Below are 13,458 nucleotides of genomic sequence, written 5' to 3'. Positions count from 1 at the left end.
TTGGGACTTCAGGTGCTTGCAGGGGCGGCGAGGCTGAGCAGGGGGGGATATGGGATCTCAGTGGCACCTAAATGTTGACCTCAGCCAACGTTGGCCTGTCACGTTAGACACCTAAATCCCTTTGTGAATCTAGCCCTAAGGACACTAAGAAAATGGGAACTGTGACAGCCCACAATCTTAATGTTTCCACTGGGCATTTGCATTATGCTAGGCTCACTAATTCAATAATTGCAGGCTTGCTCAGATAGCACAAAACACTTATTTTCTGTAGCATTAGATGGAAGTGTGTATCTGAGAACTTCACATGAATAGAGGCTGCATTGCACGGCCTAAGGGAAGAAGTAAGACCTGGGCAAAGGGGCGGTTTGACATCACAACGGACCAGAAAGGGCAGTAAGGATGTTGACCTGCCTAGCAGACTGCAACGTACAGTTGTGAAGGGGTTGCTGGGAGAGGTTTAGTTTGGGGGTTGACCTTGGTGAGTGAATCCTGCAGGTTTCCATGCGACTAATGCGAACAAACCTGGTCTGGATTTGTTGACCCTGTATGTTTGAGAGGCCAATGACTTCACTCAAACAAGTGAGGCCTGGGGGAGCTGAATGTTAATGCTCTGGGTAACTGGGAATTCTTACATCTGACACTGAGGGTCTGCTTGTGACCTTGCATCACCTCTGTGCTGGCATAACTCCCTCAGTTCCAGATTCACACTCAGAACTGGGTCCTATGACAGCAGCCTTAATTTTCTCCCTTTCTGACTCTTTTGTGCTTCACTGGTCTAATTTAACAGTGCGTTGAATGGAAATTATTTTTTGCATTTAGTAAGTAGATTGTGTGCAAAACACAACAAAGCGCCTCTGAACACTCTGTGGACTCACACATACTTTGTGTGAACTGTCAACATGCAGCTTCTTGGTCAAAATGATGACTACAGTAAACCAGTTGTTTATCCTTGCAGAACTGCGTAGAAGGAACTTATTATCCCTGTAGCAGACAGTGTGTGGAATGGGGTGTAGAATGCTTAAATAATTTCACCTCTGTGTTAGACATCTGAGGGATGTGGAGGGTCTAGTGTTGTGGGAGAATCATAATTGTATATCTGAGATGATCGACTGGGAATTACTGCCGGTGTGAAGGATGTGTTGAGGGTCAAAGTCAGACTCCCAAGTAGAAAGATCAATCTAACGGCGGCTCGTTCACTCTTTCTTCACATCACCACAGATGAACAAACGAAGATGCTCAAAGTATCTCCCGCGCAGCCCTGCCTGGTGATGAGATCTTAGAACATATGTATTATTACCTTTTGATTGGCGTGTCATACAAAATGTAATCCATATTGAATGCCAGACCTCACTGGTACCCCGGATTCCTCAGAAACCTGCTTTTATAGCCTGGGCTAGAACAGCCATGAATACGTACGCAAAACTCCAGCAAGACCAGTCAGAGAGATGCTGGATTTGGCTTTATCACTGAAGAAACACTCTTCCTGGCTGTGGTTTGTTGCATATGGTGTGTGCTTCCATGGCATTTTGGTGCTCTGATTGCAAAAACTATCCCAAATACCACGACTACAAATTCCCCATCCCCTCATACAGTTGCTATAATTTCTTTTAGTTTAATTAATGTCTTAAAGAATTAATAACTTAATAGAGCTCTCTGAAAGCAACACTTTGGAATGTGACTGAACTCTCTTTGCAAAGATGCAGATACACTGAAATCAGAAGGCTGAAAGTATTAGAGAGTTGGTGTTTCTTAATTAAGCAGGTAAGGGGGGGAAACGGCTAAGCTGCTTTCTGAATGAAATGTTGAGAAACCAGTGCTTCTGGAGCGGCTTCTCTGATCTTACTAACATTTGCATGCTCATTTTTGCATGTTTGATGTTCCTCTCAGGATTTACTGTTCCAGTTTCATTTACAGGGGAAAGTTTTCAGTGAGGTGGGCAATAAAGCCCAGAACCACAAAAGGATTTAGGCACAACTGCAATCCACAGAACTCTGTAGGCACTTAAACTCACTCGGCATCTAAACGTTTGCTGTAAAGTTCCCTATGCTCCTGCGTCTGTCTCTGTGCTTATGCACAGGGTCCCTGACACTGAGGATACAAATACCTGGCTCATGCCAAAGGCGACCCTCAGGCTGGGATAAAAGAGGTGTTTCTGCCTACCAGATTGGGGCCCATTCAAAATCCAGGTGAAGGTGATGCTGGTGTGCCCCTGAGATGACTTTTAGCCCTGTGGTTAGAGCACTCAGCTGAGATGTGAGAGATCTGGGTTCCATTTTGCCTGATGGGGTAAGAGTATGAACCAGGGTCCGCCACCTTTCAGGAGAGTGCTCTAACCATGGGGCTATGGGATAAACTGGCCGGGGGCGCTCTCAAGCATGCCGGTTGTAGCTGTTCTACTTTTGACTAAATACTCAAATAGTCATTGGATGCACAAGAGAGAATGAGAATGACCCCATGGTTAGGGGACTCCTCATATGAGGATACCTGGGCGTCAGCTGACTGACTCCAGGAGAGGGTTCTTGGTCATGGATCACAAGTGGATCTAGACGCCTCCTGAGAGAGGAAGGACTTAGGACATGCCTCTGTCCTTGGCTACCTTACACTGCTCCTCACCACTGTGCTAGCTTTTGTGGGTCACATTATTAGGTGCCTACCTCTCCTCATGAATTGTGTAGGGAGCCTACCTGTGTAACGCAGGCTTTGGGTATCCAGCAATTTTCAAGGCATCAAAAAGTTATGTGTTGCAACACATCAAGTCCTTTTACAGATCTGAGCCTAAGTTCTATGCACCATTTTTAGTATTATTAATTATTATTACTTTCAAGGGTTAGTATGTGCAAGGCATTCCGATCACCAGTTGGGGTCTGAAAAGCGAATCTGTAATATTAATACAAACTACTGGTTAAAAGTCGTAGTGCCTTACAAAATAACAATGGCCAGTCCAGCTAGTATGGTCCATATTCATGTAAATATAAACAGCACTTCCAGTTCCCCTGGAGGAGGTTCATGAAATGATGGCTCTGCAGCACTGGATTAGCTTGCAAGCCTTGGGGAGACGAGGCAGACACTCATGATTTAGCTACTTAACATCCTTAGCTGTTCTAAGCCTTATTAAAGTGGGAGTGGGTGGTAGAGATGGCTGAAGGAGCCAGAAACTGGTTGGGATTTAAGAGAAGGACAAGATGACACAGACGTTGTTTTGTCTCTGAAGGCCTTTTTTATTTTGATTAGACCTACTGTCTTGCAATGTATGAAAACACACATATCACTGTTTGGCGTGCCTTTAACAGGCAAGGTGGGCTTCATCCCACGCCCACTAATATTATGAGAGCATTCTTCCTGATGTCAGTGGGCTTTACATCAGAAACTGCATATATTTCTTAGGGTAGTGAAAGCACTCAATTTTGCCTTAAGTCAAATATACTTGATATATGTGTCTGTTGCATATCAAATGCAAGTCCTTTGTTAGTCTCTTTTGCATATGTATGTTCCATAACAGTTGCACTTCATTTTACTGAAGGTTTCACAACTAAAAGCTACTTTCTGGAGCAAAAATACTCAAAAAATACTCTATACTAACTGTATTAAGAGTTAGTTGTTTTTAGAGGGACTTCAAACATACCATACCTGACTGGCAAAATTGCTCTGCAAGTAGATTGCCCGTATAAACATGTACCTACCACTTTAATGTTGGAAACAATGCTTTGCGTGCTTTGTTTTGTGTGTCCAAACCATTACCATGGTAAGCCCAGAGGATTCTTTGACAGGAAGATTATCTGCAAGGTTCCATGCAGCTGTTAGTACAACTGGTTCCTGGGAGTTTATCAGAAGTTGGTTGTGCTAGTGCCTGTTTCTATCTGCCCAACAACAGATATCACAATCATCACTGTGATATCTGAAAATACTACATAACTGTCAGATCCAGAATGGACCTAATTGCTGCCTCTCCCCATCATATCCTGAATAGGTAGGTTGCATGATTTGATTGGTCGGAAAGCTAAGTTGACTTAGTGGATTGTGCAGTTGTCTTGAAGGTTCTGGCAAGAGTCATGCTGCACTGAACTCCTGCAGGAGTGGTTTCCATGGCTATGAGTTCTGCATTTGGGAAGCTGGCAGTTCTTGGCTATGGACTGTGTTTTAGGTAGGAGGCCATGATCCACAGGAGAGGTGTCCTCTTAGGAGCAGTCCCACAGAGGGATACCTGCCTGGATCAATGGAAAGGGATATTAATCTCTGTTTTGGAACAGATATGATTTAAATTTATGGGGAAACTTTATCTCTACTCCCCCTCAAATCCTAGGCACATCTAAACTTTAAAGAGGCCTAGGACTTATTGAATCCATCTTCTTATGGTCTATTTTAGCTATCTTCCAAATATCATTTCCTAGGATGTGCTGCAGTGTCTGGCCATTGAAGAACAAAGGGAGTGGGAGAGGTAGCTCTGTATGTTGGAGCTGATCTGGTGGTGTTTTGGGTTAGCAACGAACAATATACATTGACACGGTGGGTCTTAATTTTTATACATTTGAGCGAAACATAGTCTGGCTCTGAGCAGAGAGCAAAAGCTGCCTATGTTGGTGCATAGGGGAACTTTTAGAAACAATGACGTGACCAGCTGTTTTGTAAGTGGGACAACACTCCATGGTATCATAACCTAAATCTGAACAGGTTCTGCTTCATCATTTTTGCTTGAGATGAAAGCATTGGGCCAAGGCAGCTTAAATTAAAAATAAAGTCTTCAAAACACTGAACCTGTGAATACCTAAGTGAAAGCACATCTGAAAAACAAACTGAGCAGCTGATCCATCAGCTCCAAGGACACAGGAAGAGATAAGTTAACATACCCTTTTAACAATGAGTTGATATTTATATATCATGTTTTTGTTAAAATCTCAGTTTGCTTAAGACCTTGGAGACAGAAATAAATTACGGTGATACTTTCAATATCCTCTAGACTCAGTACAATCTGTCTTACATGGCTAGGAGTAGAAGGCTAACATTTTGAAACTAAAAAGTTATTTCTCTCTCCCTGCCACAATCTGCTTCTCCACTAGTTCATCCATTATGATCACCCTCCTTAGTTTATAGTCCTAATAGCAGTATTGTTCTTATGGTATTTTGAATTTAAAAAGTCTCCTTCCATTGCAAAGTGTATAAGAACTTGAACTTCATGTTTTGTGAGAATCCTGATGTTTCATCACTGTGGTTTTTTTTTTAAGACCCTTCCCACTTTCTCAATCACTGTGAATAACCCCAACTTTACTATCATCCCGGACATTCAAGCCCTTTATCTGGGCATCAACCCCTACTTGGCCATTTTTTTAAATCCATGTATCCAGTCCAGGTCCAGTTCTTGCTTCTTACACCTACATAATCTGTCTAAGATTTGCCCTTTGCCCTGAAATGCTAAGGGAAATTAGAGAGGCTATCAAAATTAAGAACACAATAATAGTGGGGGATTTCAATTATCCCCATATTGACTGGGAACATTTCACTTCAGGACGAAATGCAGAGATAAAATTTCTCGATACTTTAAATGACTGCTTCATGGAGCAGCTGAGGCAACTCTAGATTTAATCCTGAGTGGAGCGCAGGAGCTGGTCCAAGAGGTAACTATAGCAGGACCGCTTGGAAATAGTGACCATAATACAATAGCATTCAACATCCCTGTGGTGGGAAGAACACAACTGCCCAACACTGTGGCCTTTAATTTCAAAAGGGGGAACTATACAAAAATGAGGGGGTTAGTTAGACAAAAGTTAAAAGGTACAGTGACTAAAGTGAAATCCCTGCAAGTTGCATGGGCCCTTTTTAAAGACACCATAATAGAGGCCCAACTTCAATGTATACCCCAAATTAAGACACACAGTAAAAGAACTAAAAAAGAGCCACCGTGGCTTAACAACCATGTAAAAGAAGCAGTGAGAGATAAAAAGACTTCCTTTAAAAAGTGGAAGTCAAATCCTAGTGAGGCAAATAGAAAGGAGCACAAACACTGCCAACTTAAGTGCAAGAGTGTAATAAGAAAAGCCAAAGAGGAGTTTGAAGAACGGCTATCCAAAAACTCCAAAGGTAATAACAAAATGTTTTTTAAGTACATCAGAAGCAGGAAGCCTGCTAAACAACCAGTGGGGCCCCTTGATGATCAAAATACAAAAGGAGCGCTTAAAGATGATAAAATCATTGCGGAGAAACTAAATGGATTCTTTGCTTCAGTCTTCACGGCTGAGGATGTTAGGGAGATTCCCAAACCTGAGCTGGCTTTTGTAGGTGACAAATCTGAGGAACTGTCACAGACTGAAGTGTCACTAGAGGAGGTTTTGGAATTAATTGATAAACTCAACATTAACAAGTCACCGGGACCAGATGGCATTCACCCAAGAGTTCTGAAAGAACTCAAATGTGAACTATTAACTAAGATTTGTAACCTGTCCTTTAAATCCAATGACTGGAAGTTAGCTAATGTAACGCCAATATTTAAAAAGAGCTCTAGGGGTGATATTACAGACCGGTAAGTCTAACATCTGTAGCAAATTAGTTGAAACAATAGTAAAGAATAAAATTGTCAGACACATAGAAAAACATAAACTCTTGAGCAATAGTCAACATGGTTTCTGTAAAGGAAATCGTGTCTTACTAATCTAGTAGAATTCTTTGAAAACAAACATGTGGACAAGAGGGATCCGGTGGACATAGTGTACTTGATTTTCAGCCTTTGACAAGGTCCCTCACCAAAGGCTCTTACGTAAATTAAGCTGTCATGGGATAAAAGGGAAGGTCCTTTCATGGATTGAGAACTGGTTAAAGGACAGGGAACAAAGGGTAGGAATTAATGGTAAATTCTCAGAATGGAGAGTGGTAACTAGTGGTGTTCCCCAAGGGTCAGTCCTCGGACCAATCCTATTCAATTTATTCATAAATGATCTGGAGAAAGGGGTAAACAGTGAGGTGGCCAAGTTTGCAGATGATACTAAACTTCTCAAGATAGTTAAGACCAAAGCAGATTGTGAAGAACTTCAAAAAGATCTCACAAAACAAAGTGATTGGGCAACGAAATGGCAAATGAAATTTAATGTGGATAAATGTAAAGTAATGCACATTGGAAAAAATAACCCCAACTATACATACAACATGATGGGCGCGAATTTAGCTACAACGAGTCAGGAAAAAGATCTTGGCGTCATCGTGGATAGTTCTCTGAAGATGTCCACGCAGTATGCAGAGGCGGTAAAAAAAGCAAACAGGATGTTAGGAATCATTAAAAAGGGGATAGAGAATAAGACTGAGAATATATTATTGCCCTTATATAAATCCATGTTATGCCCACATCTCGAATACTGTGTACAGATGTGGTCTCCTCACCTCAAAAATGATATTCTAGCACTAGAAAAGGTTCAGAAAAGGGCAACTAAAATGATTAGGGGTTTAGAGAGGGTCCCATACGAGGAAAGATTAAAGAGGCTAGGACTCTTCAGCTTGGAAAAGAGAAGACTAAGGGGGGATATGATAGAGGTATATAAAATCATGAGTGATGTTGAGAAAGTGGATAAGAAAAAGTTATTTACTTATTCCCATAATACAAGAACTAGGGGTCACCATATGAAATTAATAGGCAGCAGGTTTAAAACAAATAAAAGGAAGTTCTTCTTCACGCAGCGCACAGTCAACTTGTGGAACTCCTTACCTGAGAGGTTGTGAAGGCTAGGACTATAACAATGTTTAAAAAGGGACTGGATAAATTCATGGTGGCTAAGTCCATAAATGGCTATTAGCCAGAATGGGTAAGAATGGTGTCCCTAGCCTCTGTTCGTCAGAGGATGGAGATGGATGGCAGGAGAGAGATCACTTGATCATTGCCTGTTAGATTCACTCCCTCTGGGGCACCTGGCATTGACCACTGTCGGTAGACAGATACTGGGATAGATGGACCTTTGGTCTGACCCGGTACGGCCTTTCTTATGTTCTTATGTTCTTTGCTGTCTGTCTATGCTGCCAAGGCTCTTGTTCAGGTCTCATCTCATGCTTAACTACCAGAATTTACTCCTCTCAGGTCTTGATGTCAGGCATATTGCCCCAGTCAGGTCCATTCTAACCACTACTGATCGAATCATCTTCCTGGCTCATTGCTCTGACCATATTACTCACCTTTTCATCCCTCTGTTGTCTCCCCTCCTCCATCACACCGGCACAAGCACCTTGTCTTGATGCCTGCAAACCACTCCCAGCTAGTACTGGTGAAGCTAGCAGCAAATAATAATAATTAGTATTGTTGTTATTGCATTTGTAGTGCTGTTCATACACTAGAGCTCCCTCAAACTATCTTATTAAAATAATTGGATTGTTCCTGTGTCAGCCCAGGTGTCACCAAAAGGGTTCCCCTCACTTCGCCATGGCTACCAATAATCATCTTCTAACTGAATACCAGTAGTTCATTTGAATTACTGTAACTCCCTTATGGCCATTTTATCAGTGACAAAGTTTTGGTTGGGCTGCAGAACAGCCTAGACTGCTTAGGAGACTTGTTTCAAGCGGATAGAATTGAAGTGTATTGAGATCTATGGGCTGGTTATGCTCAAGTCTTCTCATGCATGCTGTCAACACAACCAACTAGGGGCAGAACCAAGGACCCCTGTAAAGCATTCGTCACTGACATTACTGTCCCTCTGCTTCAGGAGCAGTTCATCTGGCAAGGCAATTATAACTGCCATTCGCAAGTTGAAATGAAGTTTTGCTGTATTACTTTCAAATGCAGTTTTCTCCAGGGCATGTATTGTGGATTATGATGCTCTCAAATGGCATTTGGACTTGAGTGTAGAGTGACAGGAAGGCAGTGACAGATGCAAAGCATTGCTTTTGGCAGCGGGAAGCTGAGCAGCTGAACGAATGGCATTTTGCAGCTCAGCTGGACCGCTTGGCAATTGCAGAGGCTTTTAAAGCTCACTGTCTGATTTGCTGGGTAGATGGTTTATAGCTTTCACCGACCACTAGGCCCTGTAATGGGGAGTGACTTGTGCTTGGGAGAGAAGCTACAAAAATGACTGCGTCAACTTGCTGAATCTTAGTCAACATCTGTCAGAGAGAGACTGCAACAGGTGGAGCCATCAGCAGAACAAGAACTCTGAGTTCCAGAGTTGGGCAGAGGGGAAACTTCAAATCATGTGTCTCCTCAAACATCACCGCAGCCCAAGTAATACAAATGCTTAGTCAGTGGCTGACTGGAGCAGACATCCAGATTGTTTGCTAGTTATGGAAAGTTATTAATAAGTTAATAAAAATGCTTCTGAAGTCATTTTTTCACGGCATCAATCGCAATGTACCAGGCATTGGCTGAGTGCTTAAAAAGAGTCATAGCTAGAAAAGCATTATTTGTATTCGAGTAGCAGCTAGAGGCCAAGATCAGGGCCCCTTTCTGTCAGTAGCTGTATTCCTTGCTATGAAGACCTTACAGTCAAAGCAAACAAAGCTCAGGACAGAGAGAGTATGGTTTATTCTCATTTACAGATAGGGAAATGAGGCAGACAGGGATCAAGTGACTCACCCAAAGATTCATAGATTCATAGACTTAAGGTCAGAAGGGACCATTATGGTCATCTAGTCTGACCTCCTGCACAAAGCAGGCCACAGAATCTTACCCATCCACTTCTATAACAAACCCCTAACCTATGTCTGAGTTATTGAAGTCCTCAAATTGTGGTTTAAAGACTTCAAGCTGCAGAGAATCCTCTAGCAAGTGACCCATGCCCCATGCTGCAGAGGAAAGCGAAAAACCTCCAGGGCCTCTGCCAATCTGCCCTGGAGGAAAATTCCTTTCCAACCCCAAATATGGCGATCAGTTAAACCCTGAGCATGTGGGCAAGACTCACCAGCCAGCACCCAGGAAAGAATTCTCTGTAGTAACTCAGATCCCATCCCATCTAACATCCCATCACAGGCCATTGGGCATATTTACCTGCTAATAAGAACATAAGAATGGCCGTACCGGGTCAGACCAAAGGTCCATCTAGCCCAGTATCCTGTCTACTGACAGTGGCCAATGCCAGGTGCCCCAGATGGAGTGAACCTAACAGGCAATGATTAAGTGATCTCTCTCCTGCCATCCATCTCCACCCTCTGACAAACAGAGGCTAGGGACACCATTCCTTACCCATCCTGGCTAATAGCCATTAATGGACTTAACCACCATGAATTTATCCAGTTCTCTTTTAAACCCTGTTATAGTCCTAGCCTTCACAACCTCCTCCGGCAAGGAGTTCCACAAGTTGACTGTGCGCTGCGTGAAGAAGAACTTCCTTTTATTTGTTTTAAACCTGCTGCCTATTAATTTCATTTGGTGACCCCCAGTTCTTGTATTATGTGAATAAGTAAATAATTTTTCCTTATCCACTTTCTCCACATCACTCATGATTTTATATACCTCTATCATATCTCCCCTTAGTCTCCTTTTTTCCAAGCTGAAGAGTCCTAGCCTCTTTAATCTCTCCTCATATGGGAGCCGTTCCAAACCCCTAATCATTTTAATTGCCCTAATAATCAAAGATCAATTAATTGCCAAAATTAGGCTCTCCCATCATACCATCCCCTCCATAAACTTATCAAGCTTAGTCTTGAAGCCAGATATGTCTTCTGCCCCCACTACTCCCCTTGGAAGGCTGTTTCTGGCTAAGATGGGAAGTGGGCAGAGATTGCCTGATCCCCAGGCTAACGCCTTCCCAGCTCTGGGTAGGAGTCGTTCGTCTATAGGAAAGGCTTTTGAAATTTGAGGCATAAAGCTTTGGCAAGTCACTTATTTTAAACTCTCTCTCTTTCTAATATCAAGCCAGGCACAACTTTTCCTCTTCTGTAGTTGGTTATTCTCCAAAACCACATTATTCTGATTGATTTAACAGACAGAGGGCTAAGGCAGAGGGCTAAGGAGGTCATCTCGTCCAACCCCCTGCAAAAAGCAGGACTAATCCGCACAGCTTTCTGCCCCAGGTCTCTAAATGGCTCCCTCAAGTACTAAACTTACAACCTTGAGTTTAGCAGGCTAATGCGCAAACCACTGAGCTATGCCTCCCCCAATGAATATATGGAGATATACTGATCTCCTAGAACTGGAAGGGACCCTGAAAGGTCATTGAGTCCAGCCCCCTGCCTTCACTAGCAGGACCAAGCACTGATTTTGCCTAAGATCTCTAAGTGGCCCCCTCATAGATTGAGCTTATAACCCTGGGTTTAGCAGGCCAATGTGCAAACCACTGAGCTATCCCTTCCCCTCTTTGCGCCTTTAAACAACCTCAATCTATCCTTGCAAGGGAAACTCATTCGTATTCCACGTTCAAGACAAAGTGAGCGCCATGGTCGCAAAATTGAAACTGTGGCATAAACGTCTTAGTCGTCATGAACTGGATTCCTTTCCATCTCTTCATGACTTAGTAATAAACTCGACTAACGAACTTGATAGTGATGTGTTGCAAACCATGAAGCAGCATTTGGAAAGCTTGCAGAAAGCTCTTCATAAGTATTTCCCTGAACCGGGCGGCACCTTTGAATGGATAAGGAACCCTTTTATCATCAATGTTCAAACATTGCCAAATAACCTCTCTGCTTCAGAAGAAGAATAGCTCTTGGAGCTGGCTTCAGATAGCTTCCTGAAAACAAAATTTGAGCAAAATACATTGATGTCATTTTGGTTGGGGGTTAGCTCTGAATATCCAGCTCTATCGAACAAAGCTGTCAAGTATCTCCTGCCTTTTCCCACCTCGTATTTGTGTGAGATCGGATTCTCTGCGCTGGTTGGCGTCAAAACAAAAAACAAAATTGTCTGATTGACGTGGAGCCCATCTTCGTCTTAAGATCACAAACATCGAGCCAGATATCCCCGCGATAGTGTCGGGTCAAACACAGTTCCATCCCTCGCACTGAAGAGTTTGCTTTGTACTGAACATTTTTCAATACTGAAACAGTAAGTATTACAACTAGTGCTTTCTTCACTAACCTAACCAAACCAGTGTATTTTAATCTCAGAATGATACAAATTGGCCATATATGCTGTTCTGCCAGACTGTTGACTCACTTCTATTATTTTAATTATTTCTAGTACTATTCCGATATGTAACTATTATTTCTATTAAAAGTTTGTTTCAACTGTATGTAATATAATTTTGTATTTATTTCTAATAAACATTTGATCCAGAATGAAACTAATTAGGAGTGTGTTATAAAAATGTGGATCCCCCTCCCCTTGCCAATTGTCTTCACTGGAGATGGGGTACGCCAGTAAGACAAATATCTCAAAAGGGGTACACAACTGTTGTAAGTTTGGGAAACACTGGTATAAGCTATCCAAACCATTAAAAGAGGTGAGATTTGAGAGAGGTGGAGATTAGTCCTGGTTCTAATCTTAGGAGATAACCAGACCCATCTAGCTATGTTAGCACTATCCAGCAAGCCCTTCACTACAATTATTAGCTACAATTTCTGAAGTAGGTGTCTTTTTTTGGTTGTTTTTTAAGAAAAAATAAATCAGAAGCTGTACCTATTTGAGAGTTCATTGCACTGTTACTGGAAAAATACTAGGACATTAGGAAGGTGTGTAAACCAAGATCATTTTCTGCTTGTTATGTATTAAATTACAGCAAAGCTTCCTGAAGTGAAAAGAATCTCTCTCTATTATCACACTCTTGGCTGTAAAATGTGTAGGTTACATCTCATTATCAGTTAAGAAATTAGAAGCTCAAGGTCACAAATAACAAAGTATCTAGTGTGACCCTCTGCAGAATTGGCTTATTAAGTTAGCTAAGTGTATTTGTAATTTTCTGTCATTTTTGATGACCTTCATAGATGAAGGTCATCATAATAATGTATATCAACAGAGCACATTTCTTCAAGGGGCTGAGGCCTGGCATAATAAGGGAGTAAAATATTTAGAGGCATTTCATATCGCTAATGATTCTGCAAGCTCTGAAAATGTCATTGCAAATCTGACCCTAGGTCCTCATAGGTGTGGTGGTTTCTGAGGGACAGTGGAGCTGAGCGTTAGCTGCACGGGGCTGGAGCAGTGGAGGAGGAGTGCACCTCTTGCATAGCACAGAGCACAGGTGATAGGTGGAGGAAACTGAGCAGAGGAGGGCTAGGAAAGGGCAAGATGGCGGGGAGGGGGTAGCTCTGCTTAGGGTGTATAACATATAGGAACAGGGCAGAGCAAAAGGCCTAACAGAGTGGGGTGGAGAGGTGGCCACAGCAAGCCGGAGGAACATGAGGAGAGAATTTCAGAGGACCCTGCTGGCTGCCCAGGGCTGGTGTGCAGGATGTTACTTCGGAAATTGTAAGGTGAAAAGAATAATTTAAAACCAATTTTAACTGTAGGGCTTGAATAGGAGAGAAGTCGTGGCAGATGGGCAAGGGGACCTGGGGTTATCTGCATCCAAAGTGTGTCTGAGGAAGACTGCAACAGGAACAAACTGGCCAAGGAAATTC

The sequence above is a fragment of the Mauremys reevesii genome, linkage group 4 (assembly GCF_016161935.1).
Source record: "Mauremys reevesii isolate NIE-2019 linkage group 4, ASM1616193v1, whole genome shotgun sequence".
NCBI lineage: Eukaryota > Metazoa > Chordata > Testudines > Geoemydidae > Mauremys > Mauremys reevesii.
The sequence above is the reverse complement of the archived record's forward strand: the minus strand, read 5'-3'. Positions refer to the sequence as shown.